General features: G+C 40.7%; 1 protein-coding gene and 1 pseudogene across 1 annotated transcript in view; both read left to right on the top strand.

Moving 5' to 3' along the window:
* The window catches only part of AKAP6 (A kinase (PRKA) anchor protein 6), a 516,985-nt gene that overhangs the window by 146,578 nt on the left and 358,611 nt on the right, over positions 1-11,796 (top strand). The gene's annotated exons all lie outside the window — the stretch shown is intronic.
* LOC102816810 lies at positions 8,271-8,835 on the top strand (annotated as a pseudogene).

Genomic DNA, 11,796 nt, shown 5'->3' with positions numbered 1-11,796 from the left:
GGAACCACTGAAGGTCGACTGGTACCAGAAGATTTTAAATATTGTTGTGGGTTTTTTTTTTTTTTTTTTTTTTTTTTAGTGTAGGCAAAGCAGTAATCCTTTCATATGCATTGAGACAGTCTCTTGTGAGCATCCTATCACTAGAAGCAACTGGAGGTTATTGAATTGCACTGTTTTCTTATTGGCATTTAATTTGCATATGCCTTTCTCTTATGCTAACCATTTCCTTCAGTTTTTCCAGACTTCCTCTTGTGTCTATATATGTTTTCTTCCTACACTTTTCTCTTCTATCCCTTCTTCCTTATTTGCTTCTGGGGAAAATACCATTTTCTCTCTTTGCTATCTATTTCTCTTTGTGATTGCCTTCCCTGAGACGTTCTTCTACTCTCAGAGATTCACTGCTGTGTGCTGCAGCATTATAAGTTGGCTCTCTCACCCTGCAAGCTGAAACCCTTGATCTTCGTAGTAAATTTCTGAGTCTTAGAAATAAATATCCTGGGAGTTGAAGAACTATTGAGATACAAAAAGAAAGAGAACAATATGTAGATTAAACATCAAGGGAAAAGCTACATTCTTAATGGACTGAGCAAGTTCAGCTTTGTAATGTTCAAAAAGATTAAAGAGTCCTTTCAGATCATACACAGAATATGAGTTGGTAGCATAGTGATTACGAATTGGGCTGCTAACCTCAAGGTCATCAGTTCAAAACTACCAGCTGTTCCATGGGAGAAAGATGAGTCTTTCTGCTCCCATAAAGATTTATAGCCTCAGAAACCCAGATTTGCTATGAGCTGGAACCGATTCCACAGCACATAACCACCAACAACAACCATCGGATGACACATTGAATATAAGTTGGCAGTGTAGATGATAATTCAATAAGAAGTAGAAGTAAGTAGAAAACTAAAGAAACCATCAATACTCTTTTATTAAAAAAATAGTATGTACAATCTAAATTTTTGGTTTGGAGTCTGATCTGGACTTAGAACTTGAGAGAGATGACAATATATTTATATAGAAGAGCCTGTGCTTATTCAGTAAGATAGTTTTTGTGAAGTACCAAGTGGGAAGTATGTTAGGTAAAGTGGAGAGTCATGGAAAAAGAGGAAGACCTCCAATGAGGTGGATTAGCATCGTGGAAGCAGCTGCAGTGGGCTTAAGCATGGCAACAGTTATGAGGGTGGCGCAGGACTGGGTGGTCTTTTGTTCTGTAGTGACTAGGGTCACTATGAATTGGAACTGACTTGATGGCACCTAACAACAGCCAACAGAGTGGTAAGTCCTACAGTGGGAGAACAAAGGAACAGAGATGATAACAAGTATAGCTAAATGAAGCATCACAAAAAAGGGAATACTTAAACTAGGTCTTCAAGGATGAGTATAATACATCCAGTAGAGAAGGATATTAGTGACAGAAATTTTGACATGAATCAAGGTTGGTGGTAAAATAGTCAAGGTCTATTTGGGAAATGGATTCCTGATGTGGCACTGTGGGTTAATGTGCTGGACTGTAAAGTCAGTATGATCTGCAAGGTTAGCGGTTCAAGCTCACCAGTCACTTCTCGGAAACTGTATCCAGGGTTGCTATGGGTAGGAACCAACTTGACAGCACTTAACAACAACACCAAATTTTGGAAATATAATAGAGAGATGCTTGGTATAGGCTAAGTTGTTATAACAGAAAACATCAAACCCACTTCCATTGAGTTGATTCCGACTCATAGCAACCAATTTTTGCTGTTAGGTGCTGTTGAGTCATTTCTGACTCATAGAGACCCTATGCACAACAGAACGAAACACTGCCTAGTCCAAAGCCATCGGCAGAATCGTGTGAAGCTTGAGCCCATTACTGCTGCCGTTGAACCAGCCCATCCTGTTGGAGGTCTTCCTCGTTTTCACTGACTCTCTCCACTTTACCTAGCATGGTGTCTTTCTCCAGAGACTGGTCCAGCTTTCTCCTGATACTATGTCCAAAGTATGAGGGACGAAATCACCACATCCTGTCTTCCAAGGAGATTCTGGTTGTACTTCTTTCAACACAGGTTTGTTTGTTTCTCTAGCAGCCCATGGTACTTTTAATATTCTTCTCCAGCACCATAACTCAAATGCATTGACTCTTCTACAGTCTTCCTTATCCATTGTCCAACTTTCACAAGCATATGAGGCTACTGAAAATACCATGGCTCGGGTCAGGTGCACCTTAGTCCTCAAACTTACATCTTTGCCCTTGAATACTTTAAAGAGGTCTTGTACAGAAGATTTGTCTAATGCAATATGTCATTTGATTTCTTGACTTTTGCTTCCATGAGTGTTGACTGTGGAGCCAAGCAAAATGAAGGTTTTGGCAGTTTCAATCTACTCTCCACACATCATGATGTTATTTATTGGTCCAGTTAAGAGGATTAAGTTTTCTTTATATTAAGGTGTAAAACATACTGAAGGTGTAAAACATACTAAAGGCCATGTAAAACATGGTCTTTATCAGTAAGTATTTTAAGTCCTCTTTGCTTTCAGCAAGCAAAGTTGTATCATCTGCATATTCATTGTTAATGAATCTTCCTCAAACCCTGATGCTACATTCTTCTTCATACAATCCAGCTTCTCCAATTATTTGATTAGCATACATATTGAATACATATGGTGAAAGAATACAACATTAATACACACCTTTCCTAATTTTAAACTATTTAATGTCCCTTTGTTCTATTTGAACAACTGTCTCTTGGTCTATGTACAGATTCATCATGAGCACAATTAACTATTCCAGAATACTCATTCTCTGCCATGTTTTCCATAGCTTGTCATGAGCCACACAATAGAAGGTCTTTGTGTAGTCAATAAAGCACAGGTAAACATCTTTCTTATATTCTCTTCAGTCAAGATCCATCTGATGTCAGCAGTGATATCCCTTGTACCATGTCCCTGTCTGAACCTGGCCTGAGCTTCTGGCAGTTTCCTGCCAATGTACTGTTGCATCCATTTTTTAATTATCTTAGCAAAATTTTACTTGCATGTGGTATTAATAATATTGTCTAGTGACTTCCACATTCCATCGTGTCCCCTCTCTTTGGAATGGGCACAAATATGGATCTCTTCCAATCAGTTGGCCAGGTAGCTGTCTTCCAAATTTCTTGGCAGAGATGAGTGAGTGCTGCCAGTGCTGCATCAAGTCTGTTGAAAAATTTCAATTTATATTCCATCAATTCCTAGAGTCTTGTTCTTTGACAATGCCTTTAGTGCGTCTTGGATTTCTTCTTTCAGCATTGTTGACTCTTGATCATATGCTACCTCTTGGAATGGTTGAACATCAGTCATTTCTTTTTGATATAGTGCTTTTGTGTATTCCTTTCATCTTCATTTGACGCTTTCTGCATCATTTATTATAATCCACCAGTATTGTAAGATGAGGCTTAATAGAACTGTTCAGTTTCATCATCATTGGCTTTAGTGGTCAGTGCATAAATTTGAATACTAGTGGTATTAACTGGTCTTCCCTGTAGGTGTATGGATATTATCATATCACAGACAGTATCGTACTTCAAGAAAGATCCTGAAATGTTCTTTATGATGATGATAGGAGAGTAGAGTAAAATTTCCCCATGGGATATCCAAGGCTACGGTTTTTATGGAAGCAGACTGTCACATCTTTCTCCTGTGGAGAGGCTGGTGAAGTCAAATCACTGATCTTTTGATTAGTAGCTGTTCACTTAAATCACTTTGCCACCAGGTCTCCAGGCATGTTGTTGTCAAGTGCCATTGAGTTGGTTCCGACTCATAGCAACTCTATATAGGGTTTCCAAGGAGCAGCTGGTGAGCTCGAACCGCTGACCTTGCAATTCAAACTGACCTTGCAATCCAGCACATTAACATGCATCACCACACCAGGAGTCCTTCTTCAGGTTGAGAGGTTAGGATTTCAACACATATCACAGTTGGGGCACAAAATGCAATGAGATAGAAGTTCACTTCTCTCAGATAATGAGAGGTAGGTGGACAGTCCAAGGAAAATGGAAGTCACCTTGGAATCCAGGTTCCTTCTCCGGTGCTGCTCTTCTGTAGCTCACCAAAGTTGTGTCTCTACTTGAGCTCCCCAGAAGGGAGAAGTGGAAGGCAACCAGCTTTCTTCTTAAGGCTGCAACTTGGCTGCATATATCCCATAAGCCCAGACTTTGTAATAGTGTCTGCTCACGGTAAGAGTTTAGGAAATGAGTTTCAAGGTTTCTAAAATTGGGAGGGGGTTGTTGTTATTGTTATGTGCCGTGGAGTTGGTTCCGACTCATAGTGACCCTGTACAGGGTTTTCGAGGCTGTAAATCTTTATGGGAGCAGAAAGCCTCATCTCTCTCCCGTGGAACAGCTGGTAGTTTCGAACTGCTGACCTTGCAGCTCGCAGCCTGATTTGTAATCACTACGCTACCAGAGCTCCTTAAAATTGAGAGGGGGTGGTGCATTTAAATTAAGCACTGGTTAAAATAGAATTCATCCAAGAGAAAGGGCATATGAAGTTGGAAAGAGAAAAAAGGGTTAAAGTATGTGCAACTTTGAATTCCAAGTGTTTGCATAATAAAGACTCAAAGGAAATGCATGTCTAATGAATGCATGAATAAGTAAGTGTGCATATGGGCCATTGAATATGAACTGTATCCTCTCTATGAGGGGTTACAAACTAGAATGATTATAAGAGGCTGTCAGGTAATTTAAGGAGACTTGTAGCTAGGTGTAAAAGGTGAGTGATGGAGACTGAGAAGGCAGCCATCGCTCAGCTCCAAATGGTTGTAGCATCACCGGAATGTGCGTCCTGTGTGCAGAGATCATGCAGTGTTTTTGAAAAGTAGCAAGTAGGAAATCTGGGTTTTAGGTGACATCTCCCAGTTTTTAAAGTTGGGTCCAGAAAGATGTTAAACAAGCCACATGAAACATATCAATGGGATAGATATGGCCTGAAGGTCACTAATTTGTAGTATTTTTGTGTAGATGTGGATCTATTTAAAAATTTTGGCCCCAAGGATTGGTAGTTCATAAGGTTAATCTGGCAGCGGTTTGTTGGACACATCTCTAGTAAATGTTCTTAATTGTGGTTGCACATTCTTGTCACCTGGAGATCATTTACAAAATCCCAATCTTAGTTTTCTTACCCTGACCAATTATATATCAGGATGGGGTGGTAGGGTGGAGGCTGGTATTTTTTAAAGTTCCTCAAGCAAGTCCAAAAGGAGCTCTGGTAGCGTAGTGGTTACGAATTGGGTTGCTAACCTTAAGACCAGCAGTTCGAAACTACCAGCTGTTCCACAGGAGAAAGATGAGGCTTTCTGCTTCCGTAAAGATTTACAGCCTTGGAAACCTTGTACAGGGTCGCTATGAGTTGGAATGGACTTCATGGCATATAACCACCACCACCACCAAGCAAGTGTTTGTGCTTTGATGATAACTTGCAAGGTTATTGCAGTAACCTGGATATTTGGCAAAAGTCTCAACTGTGGTTTGGGGAACATATTAGAAAAAGAGAAGTGGAACATGTTATAAATGAAGAAGGGATAAAATTACATGGATATTTTAAAGTGAAGACTAGAGGAAGAAAAGGGTCAAAAGACTTGAGATTTCATTCTCAGATTTGGGGACTGAGAGATGTAAGAAACTTAAAAGATGGTTCCAGAGGACACATGAAATTAGATACACAGTAGATGGGAAAAGGTAAATGTTACCTTGTATTAAAAGAATTCTAAATCAACATAACATCTTTAAAGATTGTTGTTGTTAAAGCACCTTCAAGTCAGTTCCGACTTTTAGGGACCCTGTATAGGGTTTCCAAGCAGCATCTTGCTGGTAGCTTTGAACACCTGACCTTATGGTTAGCAGTCCAGTGATGATTCTTTTTTTTTTTTTTAATGGTTAAGAATAACTTTTTGTGAATGTTCAATTTGGTGCAGTGTGGGATCTGGGGAATTTGTGAATTAAGCTTGCAAATGGATTTATTGCGCTAACATGAAAAGCCCATTGCTCAAGGTTGCTGGAGAAGAGCATAGGCGATTGAAAGTAATTCCTTCTCAGTTAACCAACGGGAATGAATGCTCAGTTCGTAGTCCCAGGTTTCTAAAGAATTTTGCTGGCTCTTGAGGCTTCATTAATGATGATTTAGCACCACCGTGAGGTTAGATCCAGTTACTGCATCTGTTATCGTCCCTGAAAGTCGAGGTGATGTGCAGTTTTAAATTCAAAGATGTACACAGTTCTTTGTTATTTCCTCAGTATGGAAAGACAATGATAAAATAACAGTTTCCTGTATCAATATTAAGAGACAGCATAATTGCATTTAATAGCAAATATGAGTGGGGCAATGAAAATCTAAAGAGAAATAAATTCAGTATTGAGTTTGTTTCAGTTCAATTTGTGGCGCGATTGTTTTTGAACTGCAAGGTCAGAAGTTCAAACTCATTAACCAGCTCCTCGGAAACCGTATACAGGGTCGCTATGAGTAGACACTGGCTCATCCGCACTTAACAACAAAATTGACGCTAGTGAATTTGACTTTATCCTGAAGCCTAAAGTAATGAATTTGCATTGCTATTAAGATGTTTTGGAAAGGTTATAATTAAAATGAACAAAAAACCTTGGCTTTTATTGGTTTCGTACCACCGAGTTGGTGTCTGGCTAATGGTGATTCTGTGTAGATTTTCTGAGGCTATGAATCTTCGTGAGTAGAAAGGTTCAACTTTCTCCTGGAGCAATGGTAGATTCAAACTGCTGAGTTTACAGTTAGCAGCCAGTTCACAATCCACTACACTACAGGGCTACCCACTTAGAATGTTGTGGTGTTAAGTCTGTGGAGTTGAGTTGGTTCCGACTCATAGCGACCCCGCTTAGGGTTTCTGAGGCTGTAAATCTTTACGGGAGCAGGAAGCCTCATCTTTCTCCCTCGGATCAGCTGGTGGTTTCAAACTGCTGATCTTGAGGTTTGCAGCCCGATTCATAACCACTACACTACAAGAACTCCTTGTGTTGTTGTTGTTAAGTGCTGTGGAGTCCGTTCAGACCCATAACCACCCGGTATAGAGTATCCGAGGAGCAGCTGGTGAGCTTGAACCGCCAACCTCGCAATTCAAACGACTTTGCAGCATTAACCCACAGCTCATTAACCCCTTATGCACCATCATAGTTTGCTCTAAAAACAAAACAAAATGAACATACAAAAAACAACTTATTTGGTGCAAACCATGTCATATCCCCTTTGTGAGAAATGCTGTCCATACCGACAAATGCTTAATTAATTCAGTCTGTACTCATTTTAGAGAAAGAGAGGTTTGCTTTATTCAATTTTGCAAAATCTGGTGTCCAACCCAGTAGTCAGGGGCAGATGAGCCTCATGAGCAGCCCACTAACAGTTTTACTCCCCTGTCCCTCAAAAGCCCATCCTCCAGTTCTCCTTCCACTGGGTATTACAAGGTCACATTCTCCTTCCAAGGTCATCTACTAGTCCTTTTGGGGAACATCCCCATTTAAAGTTAGTTTTCTCCTTTCCCCAAGAACTTCCCCTATTTCTTGGATGGTTGTATTCTTATTTTAAAGTTCCTAGCCAGTCAAACCAGTTCTTCACTCCTTTTGCTATCCTACCTTGCTACCCAGAAAGACTTCCCTTAGTCCTGAAGATGGACCACACCCTCAAGAATTATTTCTCATACCTTTTACAGATGAGGAAGTAAGACATGGAGAAGTTAGTAATTTACCCAAGGGTATAGGTCTTGAAGCAGTAACTTTGGGTTCCAGTCACAACCTTGCTTTTTAGATCTTTTGTAGTTTACTGTTTAAATCTCATGTTCTTTTGAAAGTAAACTAATTATGTTTGTTAGGCCATTGTACAGATAGTATGAGCATGAAATGGAATCATTTATGCAAAGGCTCTTTGCAAATTCTAAACCAAAAATCAAAACAAAGGCTACTGCTATCGAGTCTATTTTGACTCATAGCAACTCAACCTGGAATTTCGGAGGCTATATAAACCTTTACAGGAGCAGAAAGCCTCCTCTTTCTCCAAGGAGCGGCTGGCGAGTTTGAATGGCTGAACTTGTGGTTACCAGTCCAGGAAGTATTTACCCTGCAGAATCATCAAGGTTCCTTTTATAAATCCCAAAGGGCTACAGAGTGGTATTTTTATCATTATTGTGACTGTTTATAGATCCAAGGAAGTAGAATCATCAGTGGTTGAAAGAACTAGAATAAGAATCTTAATTCTGGTCTCTTCCTGTTCCGGTAAGTGGCCTGAGGTAATCTCACAAAATGGTTCGCTACTCACGTGACCCAGAAAACCCCACAAAATCATGCAAATCTAGAGGTGCAAGTCTAGAGGTTCAAATCTCTGGGTCCATTTTAAGAACATCTGTGAGACTGTTCAGGCCATTAAGGGTATGCATATCCGAAAGCCACCAAGTATCTTAAAGATGTCACGTGGCAGAAGCAATGTGTACCATTCCGATGTTACAATGGTGGCGTTGGTAGGTGTGCCCAGGCCAAACAGTGGGTTGGACACAGGGTTGGTGGCCCAAAAAGAGCGCTGAATTTTTGCTGCACATGCTTAAAAATGCAGAGAGCAATGCTGAATTTAGGGTTTAGATGTGGATTCTCTGGCCATTGAGCACATCCAGGTCAACAAAGCTCCCAAGATGCGCCACTGAACTTACAGAGCTCATGGTCAGATCAACCCCTACATGAGCTCCCCTACCGTATTGAGATGATCCTCGCTGAAAAGGAACAAATTGTTCCTAAACCAGAAGAGAAGGTTGTACAGAAGAAAAAGATAACTCAGAAGTAACTGAAGTAACAAAAACTTATGGCTCGGGAGTAAATTAAGCTTAAAATAAAATGCAAATAAAAGCAAAAAAAAAAAAAAGAGAGCGAGAAAGAGAATCTTAATTCTGCCCCACAGTAGTGTTGTAACCTTGGATACCAAGGCTCCAGAGCCGTAGGTTCAATTAAAAAAAAAAAAAAAATTACTAAAGGAATTTAATTGGGTGACCTATATAATACTTGTCAGTTTTAAATTTTTATGAAACTGACTAGGAAGCATAAATAAGAGAAACAAATGTTTGTCCATATTCTGTCACTTCAACATAGCTGGCTTTCTGTTCCATGGAATTCTGGGGGGGAGGAACTCCTCTTAGAAGACCCCATTGATGGGTGAATATGAGACCATGGCATTAACAAAGCCTGGAGGTATGAAACTATTCATGCTGTATTCCTCAAATTGTAATATGACAAGAACCAGACCTCCTAGAGGAATTTGGGACCTGACAAGAGTTGGTAAGATGCCAAGAGGCCAGGGCCAGTGGTGGTACTAAACAAGTGAGCAACTCAGTAAGGATCAGGTACGGATTAGCCTGAATTCACTGCAGGGAAGGTAAGCTGAACGAAGCAGATTTGGAGCATTTACCTGTTAAAATCATGATGTCAGATCATGTTTGAGGCGGTGGCTCTTAACATCATTGGCCTGGATTTTGCATGGTGATTAATGATAACTTCCCAGGAAAGGAGGTGCTGACTAAACCCAGGCCCCTGTTTTCCATCTATAGGTTGAGGAGGTATGGAGTGCTCTTTTTAGGAAGCTAATAGATTTATCTGGAGCTCTGTGGTGCACTGGATTGGTAACCACAAGGTAGGAGGTTCAAGCCTACCAGCTGGTCTATGAAAACGATGAGGTTTTCTGTTCCCATATAGATTGACAGCCTCAGAAACCCTACACAGGGTCACTATGAGTCAGAAATGACTTGACAGCACTTAACGACAACAGTGTTGGCTTTATCACTTGCCTTCCTTTTATTATCTAGGAATGAAGGTAGTAGTTGGTATTTTTACTTTTAATGCTTTAAGCAAATCAAACTGGATAGGTATCGATAGCAGTGGATTTATCTAAAGACTGGTGAGCACTTGCTTCAAAAATGTTTCTTTCTGGGTGTGTGTACATATACGAGTATGTGTGTGTGTGAGAGAGATATATGGTTATAGTTGGCAGTCTAGTCTCCTCCCTTTTTCTTCCTATTTGAGTCCATTATAACAATAATGGCAAGCTGACAAGTTTAATTAACGTTTTTTTCTGCTGATGTCTTTATTTTCTATAGCATACCAAAAGTCCACTGTCACTGAGTCAGCTGTCACTCACAGCCATCCTACATAGAGTTTCTGAAAGGAAATCTTGATGAGAGCAGACAGCCTTGTCTTTCTCCCTCAGAGTGGATGATGGATTTAAACTCCTATCCTTGCAGTTAGGAGCCCAGTGCCTACCCCACAGCACCAACAGGGTTCCTTTTTCTGTTGCATAGAGAAGACTCTTTGTACTTTTCCAAATGAAAGTTTAGTTTAGATCCCTTTCCTTAGCCTATCCTCACTGCATCTTGTTTTAAATTGTTCAGTTCATGTACTTATATTCAAGGCGCTATTGGCCAGCACCTTCCTAATGGAGTGCAGTACCCTGAAACTTCAGGCTGTGCCCACTGCTCTTTCTAGACTCACTTTTTTTGGGGGGAGTGAGGGGCAGTGGGGGTGGGGTGGGGAGGATGTTCACAGAAACACTCAGGAATAGATAATCATTTAAACAGCCAAAGGACACTGTCTGCAAGCCTGCCTCCTGGTCACCAGCACACAGCCTTTCTCTTTCCATGAGTCTAGAGCCCTCAGCTGCTCCCTCTCTCCACGTCCTCATCTCTGCCTCCATCTCTGGTGTCACTGCTTCTCTGGATAGGGTCCCAGTGCATATCTTAGAGTGCGGCACCAGGACTCCATTGTAAAGATTGATGTGCTATTGTTAAGTCCAATCAAGTACATTCCAATTTATAGCGACCCTGTATAGGGTTTCTGAGGAGCGACTTGTGAGTTTGAACCACCAACCTTGCAGTTCAAGCCAACCTTGTGGTCAAGTGCTTATCCTACAGTGCCACACCAGGACTCTGCTGTGAAGATTAACTGCATGAAATGGATAAAAAGTCAGGACAGCATCTGGCATGCAGTGAGCATGCAATCAATGTTAGATCCTATGTGATGGTTATTATTATTATAAGGCGGCAGGCTTTAGCAGCTGATGATACATAGATGACTCTGGTCTTTTGGGATCAAATGCCATCATCATCCTCTTTTCTCCTCCCACCTTCAGCTGTCTTAGTCATTATGAAGCTTTAGCCTCCTACATGACCCCCAATGGTTAAGACCACCTTTCCCTTTCTTGGGACTTATATTGGCCACCCCAGATTCCTGTATCCCTTTTTTCTGTTAGACTATGTTGTTGTTTTTAAGAGTTGTCAAGTTTTTCCCAACTATATAGTGACCTAGTTTAGGGTTTCCAAGGAGTGGTTGGTGGGTTTGAACCGCCACCTTGTGGTTCATATCAACCTGGTGGTCCAATGCTTATCATACAGTGCCACACTAGGACACCTTGTTAGACTATGGGCTTCCTTATTTGATAGATGACTCTTACATTGTATTGGAAATGATTCTCCTGTAATTGGACAAGGCTCAATAATTTTAGTTAACATTCTGTGATATCTTAGCAAGGTTATTGAGGGCAATGGAGTCCTGGTGCAGTGCTGTAGGTTAATGTGCTCCACTGCAAAGTTGGTTTGAACCAAAAGGTCAGAGGTTCAAGCTCACCAGTCACTCCTCGGAACCCTTACATAGAGTCAGAACTGACTCGATGGCACTTAACAGCAACAAATGCTATGATTCTGTGTTCAGATAAATACAAACAGCTTTCCAGTTAATGATATTGTCACACAGCAACCTGTACTTAAAATAATAATTCCCAAGGCTCTCTTTAAGC

Source organism: Chrysochloris asiatica, unplaced genomic scaffold, assembly GCF_000296735.1.
Source record: "Chrysochloris asiatica unplaced genomic scaffold, ChrAsi1.0 scaffold00017, whole genome shotgun sequence".
NCBI classification, from domain to species: domain Eukaryota; kingdom Metazoa; phylum Chordata; class Mammalia; order Afrosoricida; family Chrysochloridae; genus Chrysochloris; species Chrysochloris asiatica.
The sequence above is the reverse complement of the archived record's forward strand: the minus strand, read 5'-3'. Positions and strand labels throughout refer to the sequence as shown.